The sequence below is a fragment of the Ursus americanus genome, chromosome 9, assembly GCF_024610735.1.
Source record: "Ursus americanus isolate L20-20 chromosome 9, mUrsAme1.1.p, whole genome shotgun sequence".
Taxonomy (NCBI): domain Eukaryota; kingdom Metazoa; phylum Chordata; class Mammalia; order Carnivora; family Ursidae; genus Ursus; species Ursus americanus.
This window is the reverse complement of record NC_142135.1, coordinates 34,087,139-34,099,633: the sequence shown is the minus strand read 5'-3', so window position 1 is coordinate 34,099,633 and position 12,495 is coordinate 34,087,139. Positions and strand designations below refer to the sequence as shown.

The 12,495-nt window shown below is 40.0% G+C and overlaps 1 protein-coding gene across 15 annotated transcripts in view; it reads right to left on the bottom strand.

Moving 5' to 3' along the window:
* The window catches only part of NCALD (neurocalcin delta), a 431,866-nt gene that overhangs the window by 277,159 nt on the left and 142,212 nt on the right, over positions 1–12,495 (bottom strand). For 3 of the 15 annotated variants that reach the window (XM_087864695.1, XM_045805846.2, XM_045805843.2), the window contains exon 1: positions 9,341–11,977. The exons of the other annotated variants lie outside the window; for them this stretch is intronic. The gene's annotated coding sequence lies outside the window, so the exon portion shown is untranslated. Of the gene's footprint in view, positions 1–9,340; positions 11,978–12,495 lie in introns of those variants that run through there. 15 annotated transcript variants of the gene reach the window in all.

Sequence of the window (12,495 nt, the reverse complement as noted above, 5' to 3'; positions counted from 1 at the left end):
TGCCTAGCACACAATAAAAGTTTTTCAACCAATTCATGGTACTGCCAGCCTCACTTACTTTGCAAAAGTTCCTTCCATTCCTCTCCCAGCCCCCACATCTTCAAGTTACTGGGTTGGGTGGGCTACAAGGAGGAACCTTGGCCTTTCTAAAGCCTTAGGACTTCCAAAGCTGCCCACCTTTCCTCCCACCTCTCCTTTACTCCAGCCCATTAACTCATCTCAGATTCTTCATCACTCAATTATAAAAAGCAAGGAGCAGACTAGACAAAGATGGAAATATCTTTAGAGAATCAGAGAGGAAGAAGAAACTGAGTGAGGAAAACAAAATTCTCTGAGGAAGAGAGCAGGTAGAAGTCCAAGCATTGCACACGAACAGCATGTGTTGCACACACACACACACACACACACACACACACACACACACACAGGCAGAGACTGCAAGATTAAAAGAGATAGAAGAGACATGGATCAAATGGCTTCTGGACCCAAAACCTGCTTAAGAACATTTCAGTATGGACTGTGCATTAGGTGATTTTGGAATTATTGTTAATCGTCTTGGGTATAATCATGACGTTGCAGTTATGTATAATGTCCCTATTCTCAGGAAAAGCATGTGGAAGTATTTAGGGGTGAAGTATCATGATGTTCTTAACCTATATTCAGGAGGGTCAGGAAAAGAATGTGCACATTTATAGATCAATCTTGCTTAAACACAAACTTAGCCCAATGTGTGTATCTATGGAACAAGCAAGAGAGAGAAAGCACACAGAGTGAAATGAAGAAATTGTGACTACGTACTATTCTATCAACTTTTCTGTAGGTTAATTTTAAAAATAAAAAAGAATGAAAAATAAATAAATAATAAGGAAGGAAATAAAGTCCCTTTTATGTGTGCACTAAATATTCTCCTTTGAAGCTCTAACTGCATTGACCTAAGGGGGAACAATGCCCATAGCCCTTCGTGTTGAAAAGGATTGTTCATTAAGCCCTCAGGGAACCTAGCCTTCTGATGGAAAAGTAATAGCTTCTGGGCAGTGCCAGTAGGAGAACAGGCCTGGGAGGAATCAAACTAATCCCTTCAACATTTCCTGATGGCCTCAGCACAGTGGCCTTGCACAAGACAGTCTTGTTTCTGTGAACTTCTTTGCCCTTATACTGCCTTTCCTGATAAAAGACCAGAGATTCAACATGGATATGAATGAAGCCCCAATCCTCCAGTTACTTATTCTAAGAGTGACTACTTAATTTATTATTCAAATGAAGATACTTTGGAGAGTGAAAGGGGATGCTAACCAGAGAGGGTGCTAGGACTGTCCCAGGAAAACTGGAGCTGTCTCAGGAACATTTGGATATATGGTCATCCTATTATCTTCCATGAGCGGGTATATTAGACAAATACATAAATGATGGTAACAGCAATATTAATTTAACCATATAACAAAATAACACAAAGCAGCTGCCATCCACAAATTGCTTGAGAGTTCAAAGGTAGGGATAAAGTAATTCCTTTGGAGGAATCAGGAAGAAATTCATGAAGGAGGAGCATTTCAAACGGGTCTTAAAACAATAACTATTTCTGTACATAGAGATGGAAGGGAAGGTCATTTCAAATGGAAAGAATTGTATGAGCAAAGGCCAAAGTAGGAAAGCACAAGGTTATACCAGGGAAATGGAAGCAATCTGATGTAGCGGGTCTGAAGAGGTATCCATAGGAAAGACAGGAGGTGAGCCTGCAGAGGTAAATTAAAACCACAGTGAAAAGTGTGTACTCAGTCCACTGGGCAACAGAGAGTCACTGAGGGCTTTTGAGAAGGACAGTAATAAGGCCATGGAGGGCCTTGGATGTCCAGTTAAAGACTTAAGGCCAGAAAATCAGATCTTTTATTGAACAGTCTTCTACAATAAGAACACCCATAAGTGTAAACCCATATTAGCCAGTCTGAAAACATGAATGATATAAACCAAAAGAAAATTGTCACAGTCACTGATACCATAAGATTCTTTTTAAAAACCTTTATTCTTTCTTATGGACGGTTCTCTTTTTGTCTGCTGGGTCAAGTATTACTTCTGTCAAATTTTCTCAGGAGCCCTGTTGCCTGAAGGCCAGTGTCACAGGAACAGAAATGAGAGGGTTAAAATGTTCAGAATTGTCCAAGCTCAAGAAGATGAAAACTGAAAACAGCATTTGAGCTAAAGGAAAAGCAGTTACCAAAAGAGTAGGGATGTGATAAGTCTCCTTTGAGGCTGGGAAATGACATTTTGAAGGCAAAGCTAATTTTAATGCAAGTTCTTCTACCCCACACAAAAAAAGCCTGAGGTGATCTCATATTTAATAAGATTAATTAAATTTTTCCCCAAAGGTTAATTTGTAGATATTTATTGGATTACATAGAGAATTTCAGGGGGGAATAATTAAAAGACGGTGTTTCAACTGTTTTCAATTTTATTCCAGATATTTGACTAGACAGACAAGAGCACATGCCTCATAGAAGAATACGTCATTCCAGAGAAAACTATTAATATCAAATCTTTCCGGAAAAGGTGAACAACACTGGCAAAGCAATCTCATTTCCAAAGAGAATGGCCCAACAGGAAGCCAGTGCTCTGGTCCCTAAATACAAAGCCTAGAATATTTGTAAACAGAAAGCACATATTCCCTTTCTATAGAGCATGTGCCCTATTGAAAAACTATTCCCTGGTCAGTTTAGGCCATAAATGAATGAAGAAAAGGCTGATCTAGAAAGTAATTCCTGAATTTTCAATCCATGGAATTTTATATCTACAAGGATATCCAGGGAAAGTAAAGAGGAGCCAACTTTAAAAGGCTACCACTGGGCTTTGAACTTTGAAAAAGATAATTGCAACTAAATGCTGCCCATCATACGTGCCTACATCCACAAGTCACACATGCATATACACCTGTGGAGGATGAAAGGGGACAAATTCATTATTTTGAAATCTGATAAATAAAGAAGAATCAAATGTTTTTCTTGTCTCTCCTATATGAACTATAACACGGGTGACCAAAAAGTAGAGGAAGGGAAACAATTCTTTATAAAAGTATTACCCCTAATAAATAGGGGGAAAAATAGTCTAAACTAGAATATCACCATTTTACCAATCCCAATAAATAAGTAAATCTAAGCATTGAGCATCAACAATTGTTAGTGAGACAGGTATTATGCGCTTCCTGATGGAAGAACACTCCTCTAATATTGCCAAAAAATTGTATCTGCGTCTGATCAAACCTTAAAATACAGCTACCACATTGCAGGAAATACAGAAAACAGAGAAACACGGTGAAATGTATCAGGACTATGCAATCAGCAAAATGCAGACTGTGAGAAACTCTACAGGTCAGAGGGCTGGATTCATCCACACCTAAACTACACAGAAAAGAAAAAGATGGAGAGAGAACCTATATTAAAAGAAAGGTGCATCAATTTTTTAAATGAGTGAATATTTATAAAAAAGTATTATCTAGGGATACACATTTGGGTGATTACTATAAAAGTCTGAATAATGGTCCCTTATGAAGGAAAGTGGAGGGTCTATGATTGAAAATGGGCACACGGAAGGGACTTCTGGAGTAGGTGGCAAATTTCTATTTCCTGACCAGCATGGTCATTACAAATATTTTTTGCCTTATGAACATTTATTGAGCTATATATTTGATTTGGAAGGGGGAGTGTCTTTCTGTGCTTTGTTTTACAATAAAGTTAATTAATTAAAAAAGAAAAAAAGAAGAAAGAAATTTCCCGTAAACTCCCTGGAGATGAAAAAGCATCTAAAGAACCACTTGATATTTTCCAAATTTGGGGGAGTTAGGATAGGTAAATAAGGCAATAATGATTCCGATTGGGGCTAAAATACACTCAGTACATTTCTACAATCAATACTAGAAAAAAACCAACTAAAAAGGATTATAGTTCAACTAGGAAACCTTGAAAAAAACATGTTCACTGTTACGTAGAACTCTGTGGCCTCCACTCCTAACAAACCTCCCTGTGATCCCCAAAAATGTTGTAGCCCATCTTCCATGTACAAGAAGGGATGCTGTAGGAATCTGGGGGCAAGCCCTATATAGAATCACAACTTAGAATACTAGCATTTTGGAACAAAATTAGGCTTTTCTGCTAATTTTCTGCCGCGGAGAAACAACTGCTGATATTTACCCTTGAAAGCCGGTTCCTAGGCTCTTGTGGAGGTAGGACTCCTAGCCTTAGACACCTGATGACCCTGAACTGCCCAGAATAAACTAACTGTGTCATTTGACCCACCAAGCTATAAAATCAGGTAAGTTCAGCCACACTGTCACCAAGTGGAAGTGATACGTAAGATGGGTCTGTTGCATGTCTTGAAGGTACAAATAAGTTGCGTGATTAGGTGACTCGGATTTTGACCGCCACCTACTCCTGCTACCCTGCTTTCTCTCAATCCACACATATGACCTCATGAGGAATTCCCTGTAACCAGCTGATGGTGGAAAAAAAGACTCAGGCATGTTTTACAGATGATTCTCCATTATATATCAGCACTTGCTGGAAGTAAGGGTGGCCCTGAAAAATAGTGGAGCAAGAAAATCTTCCCAGTTGGTAGAACTTTACAGTATATCTGGATATCTACTTTTTTAACTGAAAGATGGCCAGAAGTACAAATCTATACTAACTCACAAATAGTGGTTAATGATTTGGCCAGATGGTCAGGATTAGAAAGAAGAGAAATAAGAAACTGGTTAAAAGGAGGACTGAGGAATAGGTATATGCATACCTTTTGAAATGGGTAAAGGGTATGAAGTATTCATCTCTCATGTGCATAGTCTACTATAGAGCAGGCAGGTAGACAAGATAAAACATTCTGAGGATGTCACTTAGCCTTCTTTTCTCAGCTACCCCGTGCTGTATCCAAGGACTTCTCTTGAGAGTGTCCATGGCAGCCATGAAGCAGGTTATGCATAGACTCACCAAGGCAAATGTGGCTCCCACCATTACTGAGTACTCAACCCTTCAAGAGCAGACGCCAACAATGAGCCCTGAGAGATGAGTTAGCCATCTGATAGGGGTTGATTTACATTGGTTCCCTCCCGTCATGGGGCGGAAAAAGATTAGTCTTCACTGGAACAAACACATTCTGGATATGGATCTGCCTTTTGCAAGCACCACCATCCACATCCTTAGACAATGCCTTGTTTTCCATCATAGTCCCCCTCACATTTCTTCTGGCCAGGGAAATTTCTCAATGAAGGAACAGCAACTGGCTATGAATACATAATTCTATGGCCTTGCCACATACTCCATTGTTCAGGAGCAGCTGGCCTGACAGAATGGTGGAAGCACCTACTGAAGCCTCAATTATGTCACTCACTGGGAGATAACATCTTGAAACTTTATGGCACTACCTTACAGGATGCAGTATACACCTTGAATCCACAACCCATGGAAGACATTATTTCTTCCATAACTAGAATACTTAAGTCTGGGAACCAAAAGTTTAAGTTGGAGAACCTGCTCCTATTATTACACCTAATAACCTAATCACAATTTTGTTTCTTGGCCCTGAGATTTAGGGCTCTGCTCGTTTAGAGTTATTAGTTCTTAAGGGAAAATGTTTCCATTGTGGGCACAAGAATGGTTCCACTGAACTCAAATTTGAGACTGCCTCTGGTCATTTTAGAGTCCTCATGCCATTGAACCAATGGACAAAGAAAGGTTTTACGATATGAACTGGGGTGATTGGTCCCAATTATCAAGATGAAATAGGCTTGCAGCTGCACAATACAGGCACGTCTGTAATCCAGAGGATTCTCTGGGGTTCCAGTTATTACTTCTATGTCTAGTAGTAAAGTTAATAGATTTTACCAGATCAATAAAGGAGGGATGTCTAAGGACAGATTCTCCAGGAATAAAGATTTGTGTCAACCTACCAGCAAAAGAATGTTTACAAGCAGAGGGCTATTTAAGGAGAAAGAAACATGGAAAATGGATAGGGAAAGAAGGAAAATATATAGCTATAGACATAGATATAGACCTATATACATAGGTTCGATATCTGTATGCAGATAGATTTAGATATACGCATATATACTAACTATGGTTTAAGGTCAGTTACAGAAGTGAGAACTGTAGCAACTACATCTGTTTTCTTTCTTGTTCTTCATGTTCATATTTTGTATATAGAAATCAACTTCCCGTTTTTCCTTTTCCCTATGTCATATAAGGAATGTTGGTTGGTAGTTCACTGTATAATTAAGCTTTCTGGGTTATAAAATAAATAGGATTTGGGCTCACCTATGAACAAAGTTAATACCATCTCAGTATGGATACACTGTGGAACTTTGTATCTCCCTTATCAGGGAAAGAGTGAGTATACCTTCAGTTGTGAAAGGGACAGTAGCATCCACAGAAGCATTATAACGTTGCTGCTATTGTTTTTTAAGTTTAGGTTGGCATAGAAGGCTGTGTATGGCTCAGAAGAGACAAAGGGGTGGACTGTGCCTAAGAGTTTCTGCTCTTGCTCAATTCCACATTCTCTCTTCTATGTACCCTCCTCTGACGGCACACCGCATTTCTCAGACTAACTCACCAACTGACTGCCTGTTGTGTTCTCTCAACTGGGGCACTAGCAGAAGAATGAAAAACAAGAAGAAGGGAGAAGCAGTGGCAGTAGCAATGATGACATCATGGCCAGCTCCTATGGATGCCTGGGCTCCTGCACAGCCATTTTGGTTCTAACAGTAGAAGTGAACTATAAGCCAACTATATACAGAGACTGTCTCATACTTCTGTGTTCCTTACAGTGCCTGGCCTAAGGCAAAACTCATAGTAGCCACATGGTTGTTTTGCTTTTGTTGTGGTGGTGGTAAAAAACACACAACATAAAATTTACCATCTTAAGCATTTTTAAGTGCACAGTTCAGTAATGCGAAGTATATTCACATTGTGAAACAGATCTCCAAAAGGTTTTCATCTTGCAAAACCAAAATTCTATACCCACTAAATAACAACTCCTTTTTCCTCCTCCCCACAACCTGTGGAACCACCATTGTACTTTCTGTGTCTATGAATTTGACAGTTTTAGATAAGTAGTCACATGATTTTAAAAACATTTTTTTTTAAACTGACATAACTGTAAAATCTCAGAGTTGAGATTCAACCCAATGCATAGATCCTGCCTTTTCACCTTAAATTCAGTAACTTCTACTTTTTGATCAACGGATCTCTGCTGGAAGAATCCCAGTGCAAGTTTTTAAATGCTGAGCCACACTACGGCTGAGTACTTCTTGTGGTTTAAAAAAAAAAAAATTCTTTACATTAACCTAAAATGTTGAACTTCTACCCACTGATCCAGAACAGAGCACATTCCCTCCACCTTCCAAAGTTTACATGTTTTTGTGCTATTTTACAAACATGTTTTTATCGGGTATATTTTAGCCTGCCATGAGATAGCAAGATTTGCAGAGAGAAAGGCAGGAGAATATCAACAGTGTTAATATCCAACACTCAGCAACAGTGTAGCCTGTAGCCAGAGGGGAAGGCAGCAGAATGCAGAAACTAATTAAACAGTGAATCCGGCTTGCTCCTGAGGTCTGTTGCACATCCGGACCTTTAAAAATAAATACTCTGTCTATGATAGACCGGTGATGGGTAGTAAGGAGGGCACGTATTGCATGGTGCACTGGGTGTTATATGCAACTAATGAATCATCAAACTTTACATCAGAAACCAGGGATGTACTGTATGGTGACTAACATAATATAATAAAAAAAATTAAAAAAAATATTCTGCCACATGTTCACAAGATTACTGACAGTTTCCCGTTAGGTGGCTACTTAGCAATTTAATAAACCGAAAGATTCTCTCCCAGGTAGTCATAACATTCACCATGATGTAAGGACAAAAACTGTCGCTAATGAAATTTCCCTGACAAAAAGCTATCAATTCAAAATGATTTCTGAAGTTTCAGAGGCAAGATCTCAATCACGCAGTGTTGCTAGAATCATTCATGCCAACCCTTCCCTGAATAATTTGCACAATACATTATTTATTTATACCACACATTTATACTGTTGCTATAGAAGCATAACCCAAAAACAACAATAATGGAGAATTTGAAGAACACAGACACTATGACAAAACATCTCTGATGGAAGATCAGAGGCTGGACCAACCTTGCACGAAAACCCGACTACATGAGGCTACTGGCTCTGCAGCATGAGCTATCCACCTTGGACAACTGTCTTCGCCATCTTCCTCATTGTTGACTGCACTCAATAGGTCTTTGATAAGAAGCACTTAATGTTACTTTAATAGAGAAATGTAGGGGAGCCTGGGTGGCTCAGTCATTAAGCGTCTGCCTTCGGCTCAGGGCGTGATCCCGGCATTCTGGGATCGAGCCCCACATCGGGCTCCTCCGCTGGGAGCTTGCTTCTTCCTCTCCCACTCCCCCTGCTTGTGTTCCCTCCCTCACTGGCTGTCTCTCTGTCAAATAAATAAATAAAATCTTTTAAAAAAAAGAGAGAGAAATGTAAAAATAAGTAAAATCCAGGAAGCAATAATTTATAAAGAATAAATGTAAATTACAAATAAACAGATGGGAAAACATCTAGCTTGTAATCAAAGGACCGCCAATCAAAAGAACATAAGACACTACTTTTGTCTGAACAAGTGAGGATTAAGAGGAAACAGACGCTCTCAGTACTATAGGTGGAAGTGTACACTGGTACAAACTTTCAGAAGATAAATTTGCTAATAAATAACAGCAACCTTTAAAAGATTCATATATTTTGGTCCAAACATTATTTCCTGGAATACAGCCTCAAGAAATGATTTTTTTTTTTAATTAGCTGTAGAGCACAATACAGGGAATATGGTCAATAATATTGTAATAACTATGTGTGGTGACAGATGGTAATGAGATTTCTCATGGTGATCACTTCATAATATATATAAATACCAAATCACTGTGTTACACACCTGAAACTAAGGTAATATTGTATGTCAATGATACTTGAGTAAAACAAATCAATTAAAAAGTAACAAATAAAAATAAAATAAACACATTAAAAATGAGTACAAGGGTTTCATAATTTGTAATCAAAAATTGAAAACAACCAAATATCAAGCCATGAATGATAGATTCAATTATGGCTCACCCAGAAAATCAAATTCCATGCAACCATTAATAAAAGCAAACATTATACAGTATTTACTATGCGGCAGACTCTATTCCAAGCAACTTATAAATACATTAACTAATTTCACCTTTACTATAATTCTATGATGTAAGCACTAATATTGTCCCCATTTTACAGAGAGAAAATTAAGGCATAGAAGTTAAGTACCTTGCCCAAGACCACCAAATTAGATAATGTTGAGCCAGTATTCAAACTCAGGCAGTCCAATCCGATCCCAGACTCCATACGCTTCACCATCATACCGTTATACTATAGAAGAATATTTAAAATCTTGTTAAAAATCTCAAAATATACTTGGAATAATTTTTTAAATGATGTTAACAAATTGTTATATATATGTATGTGTGTGCACAACACCATCCATATGTACACCAAAGTAGCAATAGCTGTTATCGGAATTATGGTCATTTTTTTACTTTCTTCTGTCTTCTATTTTTTAAATTTTGTTTTACAATGAACATATATTAATTACATTTATAATCAAAATGTAAAAATGAGGGGCACCTGGGTAGCTCAGTTAAGCATCTGCCTTTGGCTCAGGTCATGATCCCGGGGTCCTGGGATCCAGTCCCACATCGGGCTCTCTGCTCAATGGGAGTCTACTTCTCCCTCTCCCTCTGCCTGCCACTCCCCCTGCTTGTGCTGTCAAATAAATAAATAAAATCTTTAAAAATATATATATAATGCTCTCAGTACCATCACTTAAGTATTCCTGATAGGCTACTGCCTTCAGCCTAGAACTTTAAAAGGACCCAATTTTTAACATGACTACTGACATGAATAAACGGAAGTGCTTCACCCTTGTTTACCTCCTACTTGACCATGAGATGCAGTTGTTGTTGTTGTTGTTGTTGTTGTTGTTAAATCTTCATGAAAACGAAAGAATAAAGTATCCTGACCTCAACTGATAGCACTTTGTAAATAACCTCTTATATCAATAAAAGATTTTTATTATTTCATCACCTAAAGTTCCAAAGCACCCAACCTGTGTCCAAATAAAGTCTTTTTATTCTCCTCCTTCACCCCTAAGTGATCTGTGTTTAAATATCTGTGCAGATAATTAACTTCACAAACAAAATTCCCAGCCTGGTGAGGACAGCATTGTTTACTCTAGAGCCTTCTGCCCCATGACTCACCGGGATTTCCTGAAGGCCTTTGCCTTACTGTACTACGCTGACCCTGGAGCTCCTCCATGCTAATTCCTGACTGAACCACTTCTGAGATTTAAATTGCCCCAGGAAAAGGGCAAGTGAGATGTGAAAGAAATTAAACCAGCACCTTCCCACACAGACTCTGCCCACACTGTATGGGAAGGAAACAATTGCCTATGGGTCAGTGGCACAGAGGCAGTAATTATATTCTCTCAAAGAACAGTCTCTGCCCTGGATAACGGATGTTTGCTGCAGAATACTCTGTATGGGGCTTGCAGAGTCTGTAAGAAATAGGCGAGCCCATGAACCTGCAAGAGCAGCTGCATCAACTTTTTCTCCAGGAGCAAGTCCGAGAACCACCTGGGCGATTTTCACCACTGGGCATTCGGTGGCCTTATTTGCTCTTATGGCAGTAAAGCCCCTCAAAGCCCTAAGTACAAGGGTTCCAGATTCTGCAGAACTAACCAGAATAGCACAGAAATGTGATTCGTATTTGGTGGTGTATCCGTATTCATTAGTAACCCATTCCATAATTTTCTCACAATTCATTCCCATGGGCTCCAAAACCACAATGACTAAAATGGGAAGAATTCTAGGTGGCCCCCAAGATTCCCACCCCCAGGTGTGCACACCTGCTATCATTCCCTCTCCTTGAGTGTGGGTGGAACCTATAAATTTGATGGTATGGCCACTTCCTCAATTAGGTTACATGACATGGCTAGTGGTGATGGGAGAGCTACTCCATGCTGGCCAACGGGAGACGGGAAGTCAGAGGATGCCCTCCAGCTGGCCTGAACAAGGCGAACACCTGTGCTGCAAACTACCAATGGGAACCACTTGGCAAGGAACTAGAGGTGGCCTCTGGGAGCTGATGGTGATCTCAGCCAACTGCTAGCAAGAGAACAGAGACTTCAGGCCTCCAACTTCAAGGAAATGAATCCTGCCAACAGCCAGTGAGCTGGGAAGATGACCATGAGCCTCCGAGATCACAGCCCCTGCTGCCACCTTAATTTGACCCTAAGCAGAGGACCCAGCTAGCCTGTGCTCAACTCCTGAACCCCAGGAATTGTGAGATAATAAATCTGTGTTGTTTGAAGCCCGGGCTCTTAAATTGTGATAATTTATCACACAGCAATAGAAAACTAATACGATGACCCCTGTGACATTGTCAGAACATGGGCCGCTGATATTCTTTCTCAGACTTCCACTCTTCAGAAGGAAGTCAGGTCTATAACATTCACCCCCAAGGCGAGTAATAACTGATATTTATATAACCGTTTGGAGATTATTTAACTTTCAAATCAATCTCATCTGAATTTTATATCATTAATCTGAGTGAGTTTGGGCAGTGGTGATGAGGAACAAAGATTCAGGGGCCAGGCTGCCTGGATGTGACTCTCTCTTCTGCCACTTAGTCACTGCATAGGCTCACACCAGTCCTCAACCTCTCTGTGCCTCAGTTTCCTCACCTGTAAAAGAGGGATATGATAATCCCTACTTCCTAGGGGCTTATGAGGATTAAATGATTTTACACAAAGTCTAGCTCCTGGTAAGCACAGGATAAGTGCTTAGTGTGACTGCTATCAATGGCAGTATCTAAACACCCTAGGAAAGCAAAGTTAGCTTTTTTCACTTTCCAATAGGAGATGCTGCAGGAACTGCAGCCTAAGGTTTTAAGAGGTTCTGGAACAGTGAGCTTGTGTGTTCTCCTGCAGAAAGGTAACCCAAAGCAGGGAAAGAACGGGCCTCCACCCTCTAGCTGATGTCCTGAGTGGAATGGGGGTAGCACAGGCAAGAAAGAATGAGCCTTTCTGCCCACCCCCAAAAGGACCACAGATCGGGGGGCAAGCAGGAGTGTGATGGCTTCCTTAGTTAGCCTGGTAAAGAGAACCCTGGTTTCAACAGAATTCTGTATTTGAGATAAGACACAGATACAAGCAGGTTCCTGCCACTACAAAGATTCACAGGGCCTGTGCCAAACACATCCTGGAACCCGGGTGAGCTGCCTGTGGCTTGATGCCATGTTCATCAGCTCCTTCCTTCCAAGCGGACATGAAATAGTTAAACCATTAAAAGCATCTTCCCTAGGGGTGCCTGGGTGGCACAGCAGTTAAGCATCTGCCTTCGGCTCAGGGTGTGATCCCGGAGTTA